Here is an 18,956-nt window from a genome sequence, read left to right on the forward strand (position 1 = left end):
GGAGGACCCACCAGACCCTCCAATACAACAACCAAATCCCACTAAGGGAAAACCGGCCTAGAGACTGGGAGCAGCCTCCGTGCTCCCCTCATAAACCGGCAAACAAGGGGGTGCTGACCCCCAGTCTTGCCCTCAAAGCCAACAAGGCACGCCACAATGGTGGCCAGGTAGACTTTAATAGTGGACAAGGCTCTCCGCTTATCGATTAAATCCTGAAGTAAGGATAAAATTGCACCCACTGAACACTGAAAAGGAATTTCCTGTGCCTCAGCATACCATTCCTCAAACACCCTCCACTTACAGTCATACAGAGACCTAGTGGAAGACACCCTAGCATTCTGGATGGTATTAATGACTCTGAGGAAGCCCCGTAGAGCTCAGACTAAGCCACTTATGGGCCAAGCCCACAGGGCGAAGCGCTCTGGGTTAGGATGAAATATTTCCCTGCCTGCCTGGGACAACAGGTCCCTGCACAACGGAAGGCTGGCCGCAGAGTTGGTTCACCTCTGCAAGCAAAGGCATTGAGGGCCAGTGAGGAGCGATCAGGAGTAACAGCAACCGATCTTCCCTCACCCTGAACAGGGTGGGGGGAATCAAGGCCAACAGGGGAAACCCATACAGTGGAACGCGCAGCCAGTCTCGATCATGCAGAGAGAACAGCGGGCACTGTGCATTTTCTCCGGACGCAAACAGGTCCATCATCGCGCTGCCGAACCATTCCCAAAGGTGGTTGACTACAGTTGGGTGCAGTTGCCACTCCCTGTAGAGGGGATTTCCTCTGGATAACAGATCCGCTCTGTGGAACAGGGAACATCTGGCTGTCTCTCCAGTGGAGGGGTAGACCACTAAGACGCCTTATTTTCCCCTTGGACTGCTGACTGGTAGACGGACCCTGCCGGTTAGCCTGTGCAGCAGTGGGGCGGAAGGCCTTCTTGGTGCAGGCACTCTTTATCACGGGAGGTCCACCGGGACGGGAGCCGGAGCCTTCGGGCGTTTAGGGATCCGGCAAGACAGGGTTGGCCTGGCGGCCACCTGGGCATAAGTCTCTCCAGGAGACGGCTGCGTGGTAGGCGGCACCTTCCGGTGGAGGCAGAGCTGTATCGCTTCATCCTCCTTCTTCTTCGCCTCACACCGCCTCTGCATAGAAGCCAGTGCGGCGCCGAAGATCCCTTCGGAGACCATGGGGACGTCAAGGATCGACTTCCCTGTCGCCTGCACACCGCATCGCTGAACCTGGAGACAGATGTCGGTAACCATGGTAATTTCTTTCCACATGGCTGGGTCCGGCTTTGCAGCCATGTCATCGCAAAGCTCTGCCTGCTATGCCGTGAGCATCGACGTGACATTCAGGGCCCTCACCGCCACTGCTGCTGCCTTATACACTTGGTGGCAGGTGGGCCATGGCATGTCTCTCTATCCCCTCAAAATCCAAGGAAGATGCCCCTGGTATAAGGGTCTTGCTGGAAAATGGACGCTCCGAGGAGGAAACCTCCTCTGGGAGCTCCGGGAAAGCCAGGAGGAGCTGCCTCGCAGCCCTCTTGGCCTGGGGCAGTTTTTCCCCTCATCGTGGGATCGGGGGACCTCCGCTGCAACAGCAGGCCACAGGATTTCCAACTTTTCTGCGGTGCATTTGCACACGTCGTGCATATCAACACTGAGGGTGGGGACGGGTGATGGACCCTACCGCGCACCTGCAATCACCGATATGCTGAGGGGGCTGACATGTTGAGTCAGCGGCACGAAGGAGAAGTCATCGTCATCTTCATCGGATACGAGAAACTCCTCTTGGTTCAGCCAGCAGATCAGAGACATCCAACGCCGAACCCCAGCATTGGCTAGCTGGGGTCGGGGTTTCCTCATTGTTCATACCGGGTTGGTGTTCCACGGTAGCAGCAGCGAGGAAAGGATTGCACTCCGAGAGGCTAGCTTGGTAAGCCAGCCGAGGCCGGAGGCTCTTCATTGTGAACCGGGTGCAATGTCCGCATGAGCCAGGGGAATCGATGCCCGTGCGTGTTCTAGCCCGAGGCAAGTGGAGTAAATCTGGTGTCTGCGTGAAATTTTATTTCCAGATTTGCAGAGGCGAGCACCGGTCATCTCTTCCCCCGTGGTGTGGGGCAGCTTTGCAGCTGTCGTCATTTAGCGTGGAGTGCTAAACGGTGGCTAATACCTGGAGTGATGAGAGCCCAAAGCTAATCCAGGTGGAGCAGGACGGTGAGTAACCAGTCAAGCTAGCCGTCGGAGTTAGCTGGGTGGAGAGATAGGAGTAGCTAACCACAGCAAACAATTCTACTGTTTGGAGACAGACTACAGTGAACGTAATCTCTCACAGAGTCTTACCTATGGAGAAGGCAAGACGAAGCCTGAGCAACAGTGAAAACTAGCGCTCGGCACTGTGCTCCGTCTGTGAACAGTTAAGCTAGTTAGCAGTAGCAGCAGGCAGAGACAAGCTTCTGAAGCGAGAAGAGGTGATTGAATGACAAGTGATGCAGCGTCAGACCTATATATAGGAGGAGGGTCCTGTATATAGGAGGAGGGTCTTGACGCACGCGTCACGACTGCCAGCCACTCAGGGCTGGCACAGTGGAATAAATGCTTCTGAAGAGGAGACTGCCCATTGTTCCGACGGCCCATTTTTCCGAAACCCCAATAGTCCGAAAAATGTCCACCCATTGGACCGAAAGCCCATTTGTCTGATAGCCCGTTATCTCAGAGGTGGTTGGGTTGAGGCATGGGGTCACTGAGGTTAGGGTTAGAGCAAGCTTACAGTCAAGGCTGTCAGAAGCCACGGTTGTGGATGGAGCCAGGCATGGAGTTTTCGTACTATTGGGGTTTCGGAATAATGGGCCGTCGGAACAATGGCATGGCACCTCTGAAGATATGCGTAGGGGTGTATCCCATAGTGAGACATCAAAACGAATGCTATGAAAGACCACATACTCCATAAACTTTTTTGTTTAATTCATTACTCTACAAAGGTCAACAGAGTTCAGTCAACTCCATTATGTAAACAATGACCACTATAATGCTGACGACAGGCAGATTGGTATTCAAACGATGATGCTTGCTCTCCTCTCAGTGTTACTGCTGCTGTTATTTCTTGGGATACTAGCTGAAAGTAAACTTCATAATAGAGTTTTTACCAACTCAGCTTTAATGCCTTTCATTATTTGTGGATATCAAAGAAATGTCCCCACCCTTGGCTGTATAGCCAAGAGCCATTTTATTATTTTATTTTCTGCTGTAATACCACTGACTGCAATTTACCAATGTACTGGACACTAATGTATTAGACATTAGTCTACATCAGTGTCTGTTTAGCAGACAAGGTAAATGAGCTACATGAAGGACAACAGCTACTCCCACAACAATGATAAAATACAGGATTATTGCTTACAGAGAAGCTTACAGTGATTATTCAGTCATTATGTAGTTGTAGTCTAGGGCAATGAAATGTCTGTTTCCTCGGGTCATAATGAGATATGTTGGTGGACTACAGAGACCCCTGGTGGCAAAACATCCCTACTTCCAAATAAGAGAATTTGTGATGATTACATGAGCTATATTGTGATAGCAGATGTGGAAGAAAAGGGAAATGGCCAAATCTGAAATGCTCTTGATATTTTTGAACAGCTTGTTGGTGTAACTTATTTCACAATCAGCAGTTTACTAAATATCCTAAAGACCAGCATATTCTGAGAGAGACAGGTGGGTGTGCTATTTTAATGTACAGTTGTTAAATTAACATCACTAGAAATACAACACAGATTTTAATTTTTTTTTCATACCAATCTTCTTTGCTGATAAATTGTGGTCTGGAAACTGATGAATAATACCTTATCTGTTTACCTATGCGGTCATATCTTTAAACCACCTCAATAGAGCAGTTACTCAGAGAGGTGATACAAGATTATTGATATATGATGGAGGAGTATATTTGCAATTCATTGTTACATAAAACTACAGTTTACAAAATTTGGCACACAATATTGCATTAGCTTGCATAACATTAAGGTTCAAGTTCATTCAACTCCAGTATCTAAACAATTACCACTAGGATATAAATATATATGAGCGGGTAGACAAGCACACTGGCAGAAGGGAGTTCAAACCAACAACCAGAATAGTGATGCGTATTCTCCTATCAGTGGCCCTGCTGCTGTTGGCTCCTGGGATTCATCTAGTCCACTTCATAGGAAAAACATGTGGTCCTGATATGTTCTATACTGCAACAGCACAATGCATCTTAGACACATTTTAAGAGTAATCTGGCTTTACTTTGTTGTGCACTTTATTTTCTAATTTCCAAATTTTCCAAACAAAATAATCTAGTTTGAACTCTGTCATCTCCTCCTTTTAGAAATGCATGGAAAAGATCACAGCTAAAAATGTAATTTTTCTAAAAAGTACTGCTTCTGAAGTAAAATATCAGCAAAGTAACTTCTACATAGGACATTCTAGTATTCTTTCAACCCAGTTTCCTAGACTGATTTATTTAGAGGTACAAATGATCTTTTAGCAGTGAATGCTGATGAATGTTCTATTCTAGTTGACCTTAGCACAGCTTTGTTGAACATTTTAATTGATTGTGTTAGAGAATTAGTGTAAACTATGGATACCACTAGCGTAAACCCAAGAGTGCAGGGGTTTCAGCTGCCTCCGGGTCCGGCACGGCGAATCACCAAACTGTATTGCAGTATTTAATTGAACAAATCATACTTATTAATAAATGTACAACACTTTAGGTCACCTGTGCCTAATTTCCCATCATTCTCGCAGCTACATAATGGTGAAAATAAAAAAGCGCCATTGGGAGAAATGGGAGTTAAAGTAATAATCCAAAACATTTTCATATAAATAAATGTCTGTTTTGCTGCGCTCTATCACTGAATGCTGTAACCCAACAGTGATTGAAGCTATATCCATATATCCATATTCATGAAAGCCTGCTGTTCTAAACAGCCGGTGTTTGGTAGCTCTTTCCTGGGAAAAATCCTCTGCCACACAGGAAGTGATGCATTTTATATTTCTGGTTTGTTTGGAATAAACAGAGCAAGAACTGGGTAGTTAACAGGAACAGCGATGCCACCATGGCTGAAGAGACAAAGAAAAGAGCGCCACGTACAGAAACTCAACTCAGGCCTAACTGCCACCAAAAGTGCTTTGCTTAAAAATATGAAGATGTGCACAATACTATGGAGCTCTAAGGCAGTGGTTCCCAAACTTTTTAAAGTCCTGTACCCCCTCAAACATTCAACCTCCTCATGTGTACCCCCTCTATTTCCACAGACGGCCAACTCTCATATGATGTTACATTTTGCCATGTTTGTAAGCCTGCCACAAAAAGGAAGTACCGTAAAACTTCAATTAATAGCCCAGGCTTTTATTTGCTTCAAACACTGAACTCAACCGGCCTATATTCGGGACAGGCTCTATATGGGACAGGCCTTTAATTCCTTTAACTCTTGCTCAGCAAAGATGTGAAATACTATCAAATTGTTTATTTAAACCAGTATGAATATTACTTGTATAAAAATTAGGCTATCGAATAACATATCAATTACGAATCATTCATTTGATCTCGCTCCAAGAGAGAGAGAGAGAGAGAGAGAGAGAGAGAGAGAGAGAGAGAGAGAAGCGGTGGTTGAGCGGGCTATAAAGTGAATGAAGAGAGGGAGCGGTGGTAGCGAGAGAGAGCGAGAGAGAGAAAGAGAGAGAGAGAGGCGGTGGTCGAGCGAGCTAGAAAGTGAATGAAGAGAGGGAGCGGAGCGGTGGTAGTGAGAGAGAGAGAGAAGCGGTGGTCGAGTGAGATAGAAAGTGAATGAAGAGAGGGAGCGGTGGTAGAGAGAGAGAAAGAGAGAGAGAAAGAGAGAGAGAGAGGCAGTGGTCGGGCGAGCTAGAAAGTGAATGAAGAGAGGGAGCTGTGGTAGCGAGAGAGAGAGAGAGCGAGAGAGAGAAGCGGTGGTAGCGAGAAAGCCGGTGAATCAGAGAAATAAAACTTTACACTGTGTTACACTGCGTTACACTGCGTTATTGTGTGTTACAGTGTGTTACACTCCATTACTGTGTAGAGTGTGTCAGTGTGTGTTGCAGTGTGTTACACCACACTGTACACACATTAACGCAGTGTAACACACACCACACTGTGTTACACTGCGTTAATGTGTGTACAGTGTGTCAGTGTGTTACACGGCGTTACACTGCGTTATTGTGTGTTACAGTGTGTTACAGTGTGTTACACTGCGTTACACTGCGTTATTGTGTGTACAGTGTGTCAGTGTATGTTGTAGTGTGTTACACCGTGTTACAATGTGTTACTGTGTGTGCAGTATGCGTTACAATGTGTTATACTGCGTTACTGTGTGTACAGAGTGCCGATGTGTGTTACAGAGTGTTACACTGTGTTACTGTGTGTTACAGAGTGTTACACTGTGTTACTGTGTGTTACAGAGTGTTACACTGTGTTACTGTGTGTACAGTGTCAGTGTGTGTTACAGTGTGTTACAGTGTGTTACACTGCGTTACATTGCGTTATTGTGTGTTACAGTGTATTACAGTGTGTTACACTGCATTACTGTGTGTACAGTGTGTCAGTGTGTGTTGTAGTGTGTTACACCGTGTTACACTGTGTTACTGTGTGTGCAGTATGCGTTACAATTTGTTACACTGTGTTACTGTGTACAGTGTGTCAGTGTGTGTTGTAGTGTGTTACACCGTGTTACACTGTGTTACTGTGTGCAGTATGCGTTACAATTTGTTACACAGTGTTACTATGTGCAGTGTGTCATTGTGTGTTACAGTGTGTTACAGTGTGTTACACTGTGTTACTGTGTGCTACAGTGTGTTACACTGTTACACTGAGTTAATGTGTGTACAGTGTGTCAGTGTGTGTTACACTGTGTTACACTGTGTTACTGTGTGTACAGTGTATCAGTGTGTGTTACACTGTGTTAAACTGCGTTAATGTGTGTACAGTGTGTCAGTGTGTGTTACAGTGTGTTACACTGTGTTACACTGCCTTATTGTGTGTTATAGTGTGTCACAGTGTGTTTCAGTGTCTTACACTGCATTAGTGTGTGTACAGAGTGTCAGTGTGTGTTACAGTGTGTTACAGTGTGTTACACTGCGTTACTGTGTGTAGTGTGTCAGTGTGTGTTACACTGTGTTACTGTGTGTACAGTGTGCCAGTGTGTGTCAGTGTGTTACACTGTTACACTGTGTTACTGTGTACAGTGTGTCAGTGTATCAATGTGTGTTACAGTGAGTTACACTGTGTTACACTGCGTTGCTGTGTGTACAGTGTGCCAGTGTGTGTTGCAGTGTTTTAAAATGTGTTACACTGTATTACAGTGTGTTACAGTGTGTTGCTGTGTGTGCAGTATGTGTTACAATGTGTTACACTGTGTTACTGTGTGTACAGTTTGTCAGTGTGTCAGTGTGTGTTACAGTGTGTCACACTGTTACTGTGTGTACAGTGTGTCAGTGTGTGTTACAGTGTGTTACACTGCGTTACTGTGTGTTACACTGTGTCAGTGTGTGTAACACTGTCTTACACTGCTTTACTGTGTGTACAGTGTGTCAATGTGTGCTATAGTGTGTTACACTGAGTCAATGTGTTTACAGTGTGTCAGTGTGTGTTGCAGTGTGTTAAAATGTGTTACACTGCGTTACTGTGTGTACAGTGTGTCAGTGTGTGTTACACTGTGTTACACTGCGTTAATGTGTGTACAGTGTGTCAGTGTATCAGTGTGTGTTACACTGTGTTACACTGCGTTGTGTTGAACAGTGTGTTGAACTGTGTTACTGTGTGTACAGTGTGTCAGTGTGTGTCAGTATGTGTCAGTGTGTGTTACACTGTGTTACACTGTGTTACTGTGTGTACAGTGTGTCGGTGTATCAGTGTGTCAGTGTGTGTTACACTGTTACACTGCGTTGCTGTGTGTACAGTGTGCCAGTGTGTGTTACAGTGTGTTACAGTGTGTTACAGTGTGTTGCTGTATGTGTAGTATGTGTTACAATGTGTTACACAGTGTTACTCTGTGTAGTGTGTCAGTGTGTGTTGCAGTGTGTTAAAATGTGTTACACTATGTTACTGTGTGTACAGTGTTACACTGTGTTACACTGCGTTAATGTGTGTACAGTGTTTCAGTGTGTGTTACAGTGCGTTACAGTGTCTTACACTGTGTTACTGTGTGTACAGTGTGTCAGTGTGTGTTACAGTGTGTTACACTGCGTTATTGTGTGTACAGTGTGTCAGTGTGTGTTGCAGTGTGTTACACTGTTTTACACTGCGTTACTGTGTGTACAGTGTGTCAGTGTGTGTTGCAGTGTGTTACAGTGTGTTACACTGTTTTACACTGTGTTACTGTGTGTTACAGTGTGTTACAGTGCGTTACTGTGTGTACAGTGTGTCAGTGTGTGTCAGTGTGTGTCAGTGTGTGTTACAGTGTGTTACTCTGTGTTACTGTGTGTACAGTGTGTCAGTGTGTGTACAGTGTGTCAGTGTGTGTACAGTGTGTCAGTGTGTGTAGAGTGTGTCAGTGTGTGTTAGAGTGGCTATATTCACGCTCTCCAACTGTTTCGGCCCTCCAAATGGCCTGGGAAGGCTGGGAACGGCTTTCAGGCCAGCTGTAAGCATTTTTAACAGCGCTCCAGCCCTCGGCTGGCCCAGCAGCGCCTATCGAGCTGTGCGGCGTGATCGGAGCACGCGCGATCGATGTGGTATTATTATCATTAACAACTTGATTTTAAAGGTACAAAATGGAATTCTGAGGTTATGGTAGTTCTCAGTAATAAAACAGATGTCTAGCTATCAAGCTAATCAACATGTTAAATACTTGCGCTTCAGTCAGGTATTTAACATGTTGATTAGCTAGATAGCTAGACATCTATCAATGCATGCACATGTGCGCATACACACACACACACACACACACACACACACACACACACACACACACACACACACACACACACAAACAGAAACACAGACGGAGGACCTGGGAAAACACCTACACTATTAAAACTTGTACAACTTCCTTCAGAACATTGCTTTATACATTCTTGACTTTCCCAAACCAGGTTGTGTTGCTGGAACTAGAATGCCATATTTCACATTCTCTCAACAGAAGCAGAATAATTCTGAACTTGTTTTCTCGTGACGCCCTCATAATCACGTGGCTTTCTCATAGCACTGATAAGCAGGATTACTATACAAGCTGACACATGAAAGCAGTGAACTACTCCACCTCTTCTCTTGCTGTGGACACCGAAGGGATATACACAAAATGATGACAACTAAGAAAGGTAAGGGATATATTAGAGCTCACAAAAACAGATTTTCCAGCAATGAATGATTTGAAAATCACAGTATTTTCATGCTCTATTTTCTACAGATCAGGGCCAGGTTGGTGGTCAATCAATCCACTTTGAACTGACTATCAAAAATGCTGTCAAGCCAGATCCCAACATTCCATCCTTCTCTTTTTCGGCAGAAAATGGTCAGAACCTACTGCAGGCCCTGACATGGATCAACAACACTCAATTTGGGTACATTATGCAATAAAATAGCAAGGCTTATAGATGCGTGATGACCATTCGTTAACTATGCATAAGGACTGGTGTAATTGTATTAACTTAACCTAGTAAGATTTGCTCTGAAACCTACTTTAATTTCTTCTTTTTGAACATGTCAACTTACATGAACAGAGTGCTGATGTCTTTAATAAATTAAACCAAATTCTGATTTAAATAATTTTATGAACAGAAAAAAATATGTAGGCCTATATTAATTTATGAAATGAATAACCCTGATCAGTGTTTTCATGTGCTTTCACCAATCTGCAAACACAGCATAGTTTTCTGACATGGAAAGCATTAACATGTGATATGCTGTTGAAGTGAACATCAGCATCATTTCAGCAGGTTTCACTCCTGTTGAGAATTACTGTGTTATCTCGGCAGGTTTGAAACCCGTAATGTCTCTGGCTGTGGTGGCAGTGACTGTGAAAGGGAAGACTGTGGGCACAAATGGGCCGAACCAATTCTGGGAAACACTGCTCAATAATAATGGGGATGTCATACCTATTGGTAAGTTGAAAGCTCAGTGGCAGAGCTGCACTGGAGGGAGAAATAGCCTCATTGGTTGAGTTAAACCTCAGTGGGAGAAGACAAAGATCCACAGTTTTTCTGACTAAGTAAGCCCAGTGAAAAAGCCCAGGTTACATATATTATTATTTGCTATAGGTCTATATGCAGAGCAGTATGAATCGATCGCTGTGTGTGTGTGTGTGTGTGTGTGTGTGTGTGTGTATGATTGATGGAATAATCTGAATCATAGAACTGTATTGGTGGAGGTGGGGCAGTATGTGCTTGCGTATGCCATTGAGCTGCACACTGTAGGGTAATGCGTTGATATTGTTGCCGCTGGCCCAGGAAAGTATTGTTGCAATTATGTGGTGTAAATCCTGTATGATAGAAGATATCTACAGGTGTTGAAATTGTCCTTAAGGTTGTGATCATAGGCTGTAGCCTGTCAGTGTAAATCCTGTATAAACTACAGGTGTTTGTTGTTATATCTACTAACATGCTGCTTCATTTGGTTTCACAGGCCTCACATGTTACAAGGTTCGTGACAAAGACAACATTTACCTGAGGTTTGCACCGTTTTAAACCGGAGTATGAATGTGACTTTACTGCTGCGGTGCTGAACAAATTGACTGCTAGTTGCAATTGCTCAGACGTATAACAAAATGTTATGATTACAACATGTTAACTGTTACTGCAAATCAGCTAGCAAATTTAAGGTAAATTGGAATTGGAACTGGAACCCCAAGAAACAAATAAATGATTGAGCATTACTGTGTGTTAATTCATTTTTCAAGAGCAAATCTCTGTCTTTCTCTCTCCCTCTCTCCCTCTCTCACTGACACACACACACACACACACACACACACACACTCTCACTCCTTTATAGAGTTGACCATGTTTTGTAAGGTTTACATATTTCAATTGTATGACAAATTTCCATGAAATGGGATTAAGTCATTCTTTTTTTTTTATTTAGCCTTTATTTAACCAGGTTTGTCCCATTGAGATCAAGGATCTCAATAGCAGCAACACAGAGTTTCAACAAAAAAATTAACATAAAAAACACATAGAAAACACATAGATTTGAGTAACATTAAAATGATCAGATCTGATCATTTGCACACAGACAACCTGGTTTCAATAGATTTCACCATAGCTTTAAAATCTAAAAACAACTTCTTCCGGTCTTCTGGTTAATTTGATTCCCACTCACTGGCTTTACTTCAGGATCAAACACAAGGCAGAGTCCAGTTTATAAAATTCAGAATATGTATTGAATGTTGAATAAAGGCAGGGGGTTACAACACAGGCAAATAGATGAATTATTGCCCACAGATCACAAAGGTAACAAACAGATGAAGATTGATGATTGGCGTGTTTGATGACTGACGTGTGGTTTCTGAAAGACAATAGGAAAATAAAGCAATGAAAGCAAAGGGCATTCAACTATCAGTATAGCCTTAATGGCACAAGTGAATTGCATCGGCATTCAACAAACTATCATCACATCAGAGTCTGAAAACAAGGTGCTAAAAATACATAAATGGGCGATAAGTGCCGCTATTAATGTTCGTGAATATTAATTAATTAAACAAATGAAATCCACATCTGAAATAACAACTACCAATGTTTCACCGAACTTAGCGATACAAGCAATTAACATAAATAGTAACTCATAACGAATGTCCCGTGTAACAAACAAACTATGAATGAATGCGGACGTGGCATATGAATTTGGTCAAGCGCCAGGATACTACGTATTGGCCGAATAGGATTTAGCAGGCATTGACTGGCCTTATTTCCTATGGCAAGTAAAAGTAATGAGTGGACTTACATGGGCAAGAACGCATGAAGTCAATCAAACTACACAGAGAACCAAATCATATGAAATCGTGGCTCTCAGATGCAGCTGCCTCCTCCTCCATTCAAGCAGCTTATGAAGATTGCGCAATCGGAAAGGGAGGAGGCAGTGCGTACGGCCGCGGGAAAATGAGACTCAGAGGGAATTCTTCACAGCCGCCCCCAGATTAGCTGGCTAAGATGTTAGTGTCAAGGTCGGGGTGGTGCCACAGCTGAGTCGTCATCGTCTGGAATGGCTGGCAACTGGATCAACCTGGCCACAGGCCTCAGGTACGGTTTGCCCTTGACCATGACCTCAGCAGTCTGGACACGTTGGTCTCTACTCCGGACTAGCTTGGTTATCCGTCCCACAGGCCAGTGAGCTCGAGGCAACTGAGGGTCCACAATCATGACCACCTTGTCCTCTGCCAGATCTTCCACTGATATCTTCCACTTTCTGCGCTCCTGCAGAGTGGGAAGATAGCAGTGTATAAACTGCGTCCAGAAATGGTCACCCACAATCTGACAGTGACGCCAGCGCCGCATGCTGAGAGGTTCCGGGGCATAGATCGCTTGCAGTAGAGAGGCGTCCCGCTGCCCCATAAGGAGCATATTGGGGGTTACGGGATCTGGATCAGCCACATCTGAGGACACATAACCCAGGGGCTTGGTGTTCAGAATGCCTTCCACCTCTATCAGTACGGTCAACAGGATGTCCTCCGAGACAGTTAGACCCTTGACCACTACTTGGAGGGCTGCTTTGGTCGACCGGATTTCACGCTCCCAGGCACCACCAAAGTGTGGAGCATTAGGAGGATTAGGCTTGAACTTTATTTGGTATGATCGGAGTTGTTCTTGGAGCTGCTGATCCATGGCAGCGAAAGCCTCTTGTAGCTTTCTCTGGGCTCCTCTGAAATTAGTTCCTCTGTCCGACAGGATTTCATGAGGGGTTCCTCTCCTGGGGATGAATCTCCGTAGAGACAGAAGGAAGGCATCTATGTTCAGGCTGTTTAGAAGGTCCAGGTGAACGGCTCGAGTGGTCATACACTTGTAAATGATCCCCCAGCGCTTTTCCAGACATCTACCTATCTTCACAGTGAGTGGTCCGAAGCAGTCCACTCCGGTGGAGTAGAAAGGCGGCTGATATAGGCGGAGACGTGATGGAGGTAGGTCTGCCATCAGAGGAACACGTGGCTCTGCCTTCCACCTTTGGCAATCTGTGCAGCTCCTCTGGTGTTTCTTCACGGCCTGTCTACCCCTCAGAATCCAGTATTGCCTGCGCAGCTCGGGTCCTGGACGAAGAAGGTGATGGTCTGTGTCCTGGATGAGGTGTTGAGGATCCAGCACGATGGGATGCACATCAAGAGGGCAGGTCGTGTCAAGGTTCCTCAGACGACCTCCAACTCTGAGCAGACCTGTAGAACAGTCAGGGAACTAATTCTGCTGCTCGTAAGGATAGCCTGGTCAGCCTTGAGCCTTTTAACTCCTCGGGAAAAGTCTCTTCCTGACTGGCGCGCAGCAGGTACCTCTCGGCTTCCTTGAAGTCAGGGTCAGCAGAGTCAGGATTACTCTTGGCTGCCCCGTGAAGGACCTTGTACATATCCATCATGAGCTCTTTCCAGTTGCTGTACTGTGAGGCATCTGGCAGATTTTGTGGAGCAGAGCAGGTGAGGCTGCAGAAGGTGGACCTTTTCAGTTCAGTGATGTCTTCCTTTACAGGAACATGCAGGACTGGCCACTGATCAGAAGGACACTGAAGAAAGGGGGGACCGCATCTCCAACGGCTTGGTGTAGATAGCTCGGCCAATGTCTTGCCACGAGTGATGTCATCTGCCGGGTTGCTTGCAGAGTCCACGCACCTCCATGCCTGCGAATTGGTGAGCTCTTGGATCTCTGCAACTCTGGTACCTATGAACACTTTATAGCGGCAGGACTCCGAGTTGAGCCAGCGCAGGACAGTGGAAGAGTCAGTCCACAGGTAGGTACATTGTAGCCGCAGTGTGAGTTCTCGCTCCAGAAGAGAGGCCAGCTGAGCTCCTGTGAGGGCTGCACATAGCTCAAGACGCGGCATAGAGAGTTGCTTCTTGGGAGCTACCCTGGACTGAGCCATCACAAATGAGGTACTGACCTTACCCTCTGACTGGACAGAGAGGTAAGCAACACAACCATATGCTACCTCAGATGCATCGCAGAAGATGTGCAGGTCATAAACTGTGCCTTCTTCAGAGAGTGGTGGAGGGAAGTAAGCTCGTGGTAGAGTGATGGCTGCAAGGTCAGGCAGTTCACGTTCCCAAGCTTCCCAGCTGGCAAGAAGGTCAGGGGGAAGGTTGGGGTCGTCCCAGCCACGTTTCTTGGACCACAGCTGCTGTACAATGACCTTGGCCCGGGTGGTGAAAGGGATGATATAGCCAAGAGGATCATATTGGCTGGCAAGGACTTTGTAGATATGCCGCAGTGTTGTTGGGTGACTCTCAGAGGACTGGCTCTGGTACCCAAGCACATCCAAAAGGCAGTTCCAACGTAGACCGAGAGCTGGCTCTTGGGGATCGGTGTGGTTCTGCATGAGCCACAACTCCGTAGCAGCTGACCTTGCAATGGAAGGCAGATGAGCAACCACAGTAGGTTGGTTACTTGCCCACTGATGGATTTTAAACCCTCCAGAGGCAAGAAGTGGGCGCATCCTGTCAATCAGGTCCTTGGCAGCCTGGGGGGAGGAAAGGCTCTGAAGGCAGTTGTCTACATAAAAAGACTGCTCCAAAGAGGAAAGGGTGTCTTCATTGCCTTCTTGGTTCTCCCGGACATGCCTTTGGAGTGTGAAGGTGGCACAACATGGGCTGCATGTGGTGCCAAAGGGTAAGACCTGCCACTGGTAGACATCGGGTTCCCTGTTGCCCTCCATATTCCTCCAGATGAAACGGAGAAGCGGTTGGTCCTCTGGGAGGAGACAAACCTGGTGGAACATAGCCCGGATGTCCCCGCTGATTGCTACAGCATGTTGGCGAAACCATAGGAGGACTCCGAGCAATGGTGGACCCAGTGGAGGACCAGGCAGCAACTGGTCATTCAATGAGAGGCCTTGGTAGTGGAAGGAACAGTTGAAGACCAGACAGTCCTTGTCGTTGTGGTGGACAAGATGATGCGGAATGAACCAGGATTCAGACGTCTAGTCTTCAGCTCCAGGCTCCAGCTTTACAACGCATCCCCCACCTACCAGTTTCTGTACCTCTTGATTGTAAATCTGGGCCTTCCTCGGATCTCGTACCAGTCGGTTCTCAGTGCCCTTGAGTTGTGGCATGACAGCTTGCTTCCTGGCCCTCAGTAGAGGCGCTCCCTTCGCATGCAGGAGTGGTGTAGCGGACTGGCTCTCAGGCAGCAATCAGGTGGATGTGGTCTGATTCAATCAGAAGCCAAGGGTGTACCTTTCTGAAGGCATGGAAGGGGATACCTCTCAGGTGTCTGTAACTTTTCTGTAGGGCTGAGATAGGGTATGACTGGTCGGCAAGAGCTAATGGCTCGGCCATGAATGCCCCTTGGATGCTGTATGTCTTGTCAAGGCTGGAGAGTGGTGAGACCTCAAAGTTAACCGACTGTCCGCTGAGGTTTACCACATCCTGATGTACGGTCTGGAGTGCCAAATGTTCCCTTCTGCCTTGTAGCTGTAGTTGCATAGCAGCTGCAGAGAGGATTATGGTCCGTTGGGCCCCATCGTCGAGGATTGCGAAGGTCTGGAGGGATTTCTGATGATTCTTGAGCAGTTCTGGCACAACCTTCAGGTACACCCTACCAGTTTGCACCGGGTGAGACACGTACACCTTGTTGAGTGGGTTGGCGAGGAAAATACTGGACTTGGCTATGCTGTGCAGAACTCGGAGGTGAACCTTGTTGCACTCACTGCAAGGCTTACGCAGAGTGCAATCAACTCCATGGGTTGTGTGGCCACATTTTTGGCATCGCTTGCCATCTTTGATCCACTTGGAGATCTGCTCAAGGGTCCTCCTGGTCATCTCGGAGCAGTGAGACAGGTAGTGTTCGACACTACCACAGAAAAGACCCGGTTGTGGGTTCGGGAAGTAGCACGTGCTTTGCCACTGGCATCTGTTGAACCTGTGGGTTTGTCCTTTGTCTTTGGCTGTCTCTCTGTGCCATGATATATTGAGATAATTTGGCTAGATGATTTCGTGGGTCCCCTTTCCCAACTTGGCCCTGGCGGTGGTTTCTCTGACTGGTGGCGCTGGGCCATCCTGAAGAAGAGATGTTGGGCTTCAGCTTTAACTTTGAGCCACCATGCCAAATCCTGGAGGTTGTAGGGATTCAGGCTACATGTGTCCAATCTGCCCCGGACTTGGAGGTGTTCAATGAAATTGTCTCTGTAGTGCCTAGGAATCTTACTCAGCAGGCGATCTACATGACCAGTACAAGAGAGCTCTGGAGCTGGGACCCTCCAGAGATGTCAGCATCGCAACCAGAAGGTCGACCTGGAGTGAGAAAGTCTGGAAAGCCTTGGTATCGCCGCTCCGGATGTCAGGGGTGTTCATTATAGTGGCAATCTCACTTTGTGCTAGCTGGTGAGGCTGCCTGTACTGGCGCTGCAGAGCATTCATAACAGCAGCATAGGGTTGGGGGTAATGTCGGTATGCCTGTGCAATCAGCCGGGCTTCCTCCAGGATAAGATGCTCCATGAGGACTCGGTATTTGTACTGCTCCGAGAGCTCTGTGTGTGGATTCAACAGGTGATCCAAGGCCATCTTAAGGTCGGTGAATTCACGTTCGCTGTCGTGAATGAGATTTGGCAGGGCAGGCACTGGCACAGGCTGCCAGTGCCTGCCACTGCTGAGAATATGTAGTAGGCTGAATCTGAGCCAATCTGTTGGGTCACACCTTGGAGATGGCTCATTGGTGTCTGGGCCAATCCTGCTTGAGGTTGGTAGACTGGTGGCAATGCAGGCTGGTTCAATGGACTGCACTGGTATGTCAGCTGTAACGCTGGGGTGCTACCATTGGCAGGTGGGAAAGCATAGAGGGATTGGAAAGCTGGTTGAGGCACGTGGAGGGCCTGAGGAGCTGGCTGAGGCGCGTGGAAGGCCTGAGGAGCTGGCTGAGGCACGTGGAAGGCCTGAGGAGCTGGCTGAGGCGTGTGGAGGGCCTGAGGAGCTGGCTGAGGCGCATGGAGGACCTGAGGGGCTGGCTGAGGCACGTGGAGGGCCTGAGGAGCTGGCTGAGGCACGTGGAGGGCCTGAGGAGCTGGCTGAGGCGCGTGAAAGGCCTGAGGAGCTGGCTGAGGCGCGTGGAGGGGCCTGAGGAGCTGGCTGAAGCATGTGGAAGGCCTGCTGGACCCGACGAACACTGGTTGGCTGGGGCAGGTAAGTCAGCGATGTGGTATGTTGCGGCTGAATGCTATACTGCAGTGAAGTTTGCTGGACTGCATGAGCTCCTTGTGGTGCAGTTATGGCTGGAATAGCTGGAATGGCGGTCTCTGAAGGGTAGGAGGCCTGGACTGGATGGGCCGCAGGTGGGAAAGCATAGAGGGATTGGTAAGCTGGCTGAGGTGCGTGGAGGGCCTGAGGAACTGGCTGAGGCACATGGATGACCTGAGGAGCTTGCTGAAGCGCAAGGAAGGCCTGAGGCGCTGCCTGAGGCGCATGGAAGGCCTGAGGAACTGACTGAGGCACGTGGAAGGCCTGAGGTGCTGGCTGGGGCATGTGAAAGGCCTGAGGAGCTGCCTGAGGCACGTGAAAGGCCTGAGGAGCTGACTGAGGCGTGTGGAGGGCCTGAGGAGCTGGCTGAGGCGCTTGGAGGGCCTGAGGAGCTGGCTGAGGTGCGTGGAAGGCCTGAGGAGCTGGCTGAGGCACGTGGAAGGTCTGAGGAGCTGGCTGAGGCGCGTGGAGGGCCTGAGGAGCTGGCTGAGGCACGTGGAGGGCCTGAGGAGCTGGCTGAGGTGCGTGAAAGGCCTGAGGAGCTGGCTGAGGTGCGTGGAGGGCCTGAGGAGCTGGCTGAGGCATGTGGAAGGCCTGCTGGACCCGACGAACACTGGTTGGCTGGGGCAGGTAAGTCAGCGAAGCGGTATGTTGGGGCTGAATGCTATACTGCAGTGAAGGTTGCTGGACTGCATGAGCTCCTTGTGATGCAGTTATGTCTGGAATAGCTGGAATGGCGGTCTCTGAAGGGTAGGAGGCCTGGACTGGATGGGCCGCAGGGACTGAAGTGTAGTATGACGACCGCACTGGCTGGACAATGGCTGAAGAGGTGCTTGATTGCAATAGCTGGACAGGTGCAGCAGGCAGACTAGCATAGGAGGGTACTGTTGTGCCCACAGGGTAAAGACGGTTGCTGCCAGTGGGCTTGTTTTTGGGAGATTTGATTCCCTGTAACTGGTAAATGTATTGCCTTGCTGCTAGCTGCAACAGTGAGCTGAGCCTGTGCTGGGAGAGAGGCTGACATAGGAGTGAACAGCATTGAAGTAGAGTACTGCCTCCCATCGCCTTGTGGGAGTGAAGAGGGAGGTGGCTGCACCGCTGCAGCCATGATGGATTGAGAGTGAAGCAGGCTAGGGACCTGAGGCTGACTCACAGGTGGACTGCATTGTGACATTGGTGCATGAGTACTATGCCGTCCCGTTGATGGAGAACACACCGTTACTGTTACAGTGTTCTTCACAGGGGTTGACCTGGCCAAGGCTTCGAGCCTTAAAGCTGAGAGGGCAGATGCTGAGGCTGGATGTACAACACTTGTCTTAGGCCGCACTGCTGGTTCTATGCTGACAGCGTGGGAGCTTTGTGTGGGGTCCACATGTGGATATTGGTCTGGGATAAACATAGGTTGGCTGAATAGGCCTCTGTCCTCTGGTTCAAATCCACTGAGCTGACTGTCCAGCTGATGAGGTGGGGTGTAGAGGGGTTGTGTAGCCTCCCGGTAGCCGCCTATTGTCAGTCCCACCAGCCTGTGGCTGAGGTCTTCATAGCTTTTCCTCAGGTAGTTTAGCGTATCAAGCTGTGTGGTGGCCCCAAACACTGGAGAAAGCTGGGTGGATGGGA

The 18,956-nt window shown here is 47.8% G+C and overlaps 1 long non-coding RNA gene across 1 annotated transcript; it reads left to right on the plus strand.

Moving 5' to 3' along the window:
* Positions 1 to 9,185: 9,185 nt before the first annotated feature.
* Positions 9,186 to 10,839, plus strand: LOC139638772 (uncharacterized). Its single transcript, XR_011694823.1, has 4 exons — positions 9,186 to 9,303; positions 9,393 to 9,546; positions 9,961 to 10,086; positions 10,607 to 10,839. It is a non-coding gene; the product is annotated as an uncharacterized lncRNA (long non-coding RNA).
* The last annotated feature ends 8,117 nt before the right edge of the window (positions 10,840 to 18,956 follow it).

Source organism: Centroberyx affinis, unplaced genomic scaffold, assembly GCF_046629955.1.
Source record: "Centroberyx affinis isolate AG114_WGS23_722 - 3 ecotype Tasmania unplaced genomic scaffold, CSIRO-AGI_Caff_v1 ptg006544l_1, whole genome shotgun sequence".
In the NCBI taxonomy this organism is placed as follows: domain Eukaryota; kingdom Metazoa; phylum Chordata; class Actinopteri; order Beryciformes; family Berycidae; genus Centroberyx; species Centroberyx affinis.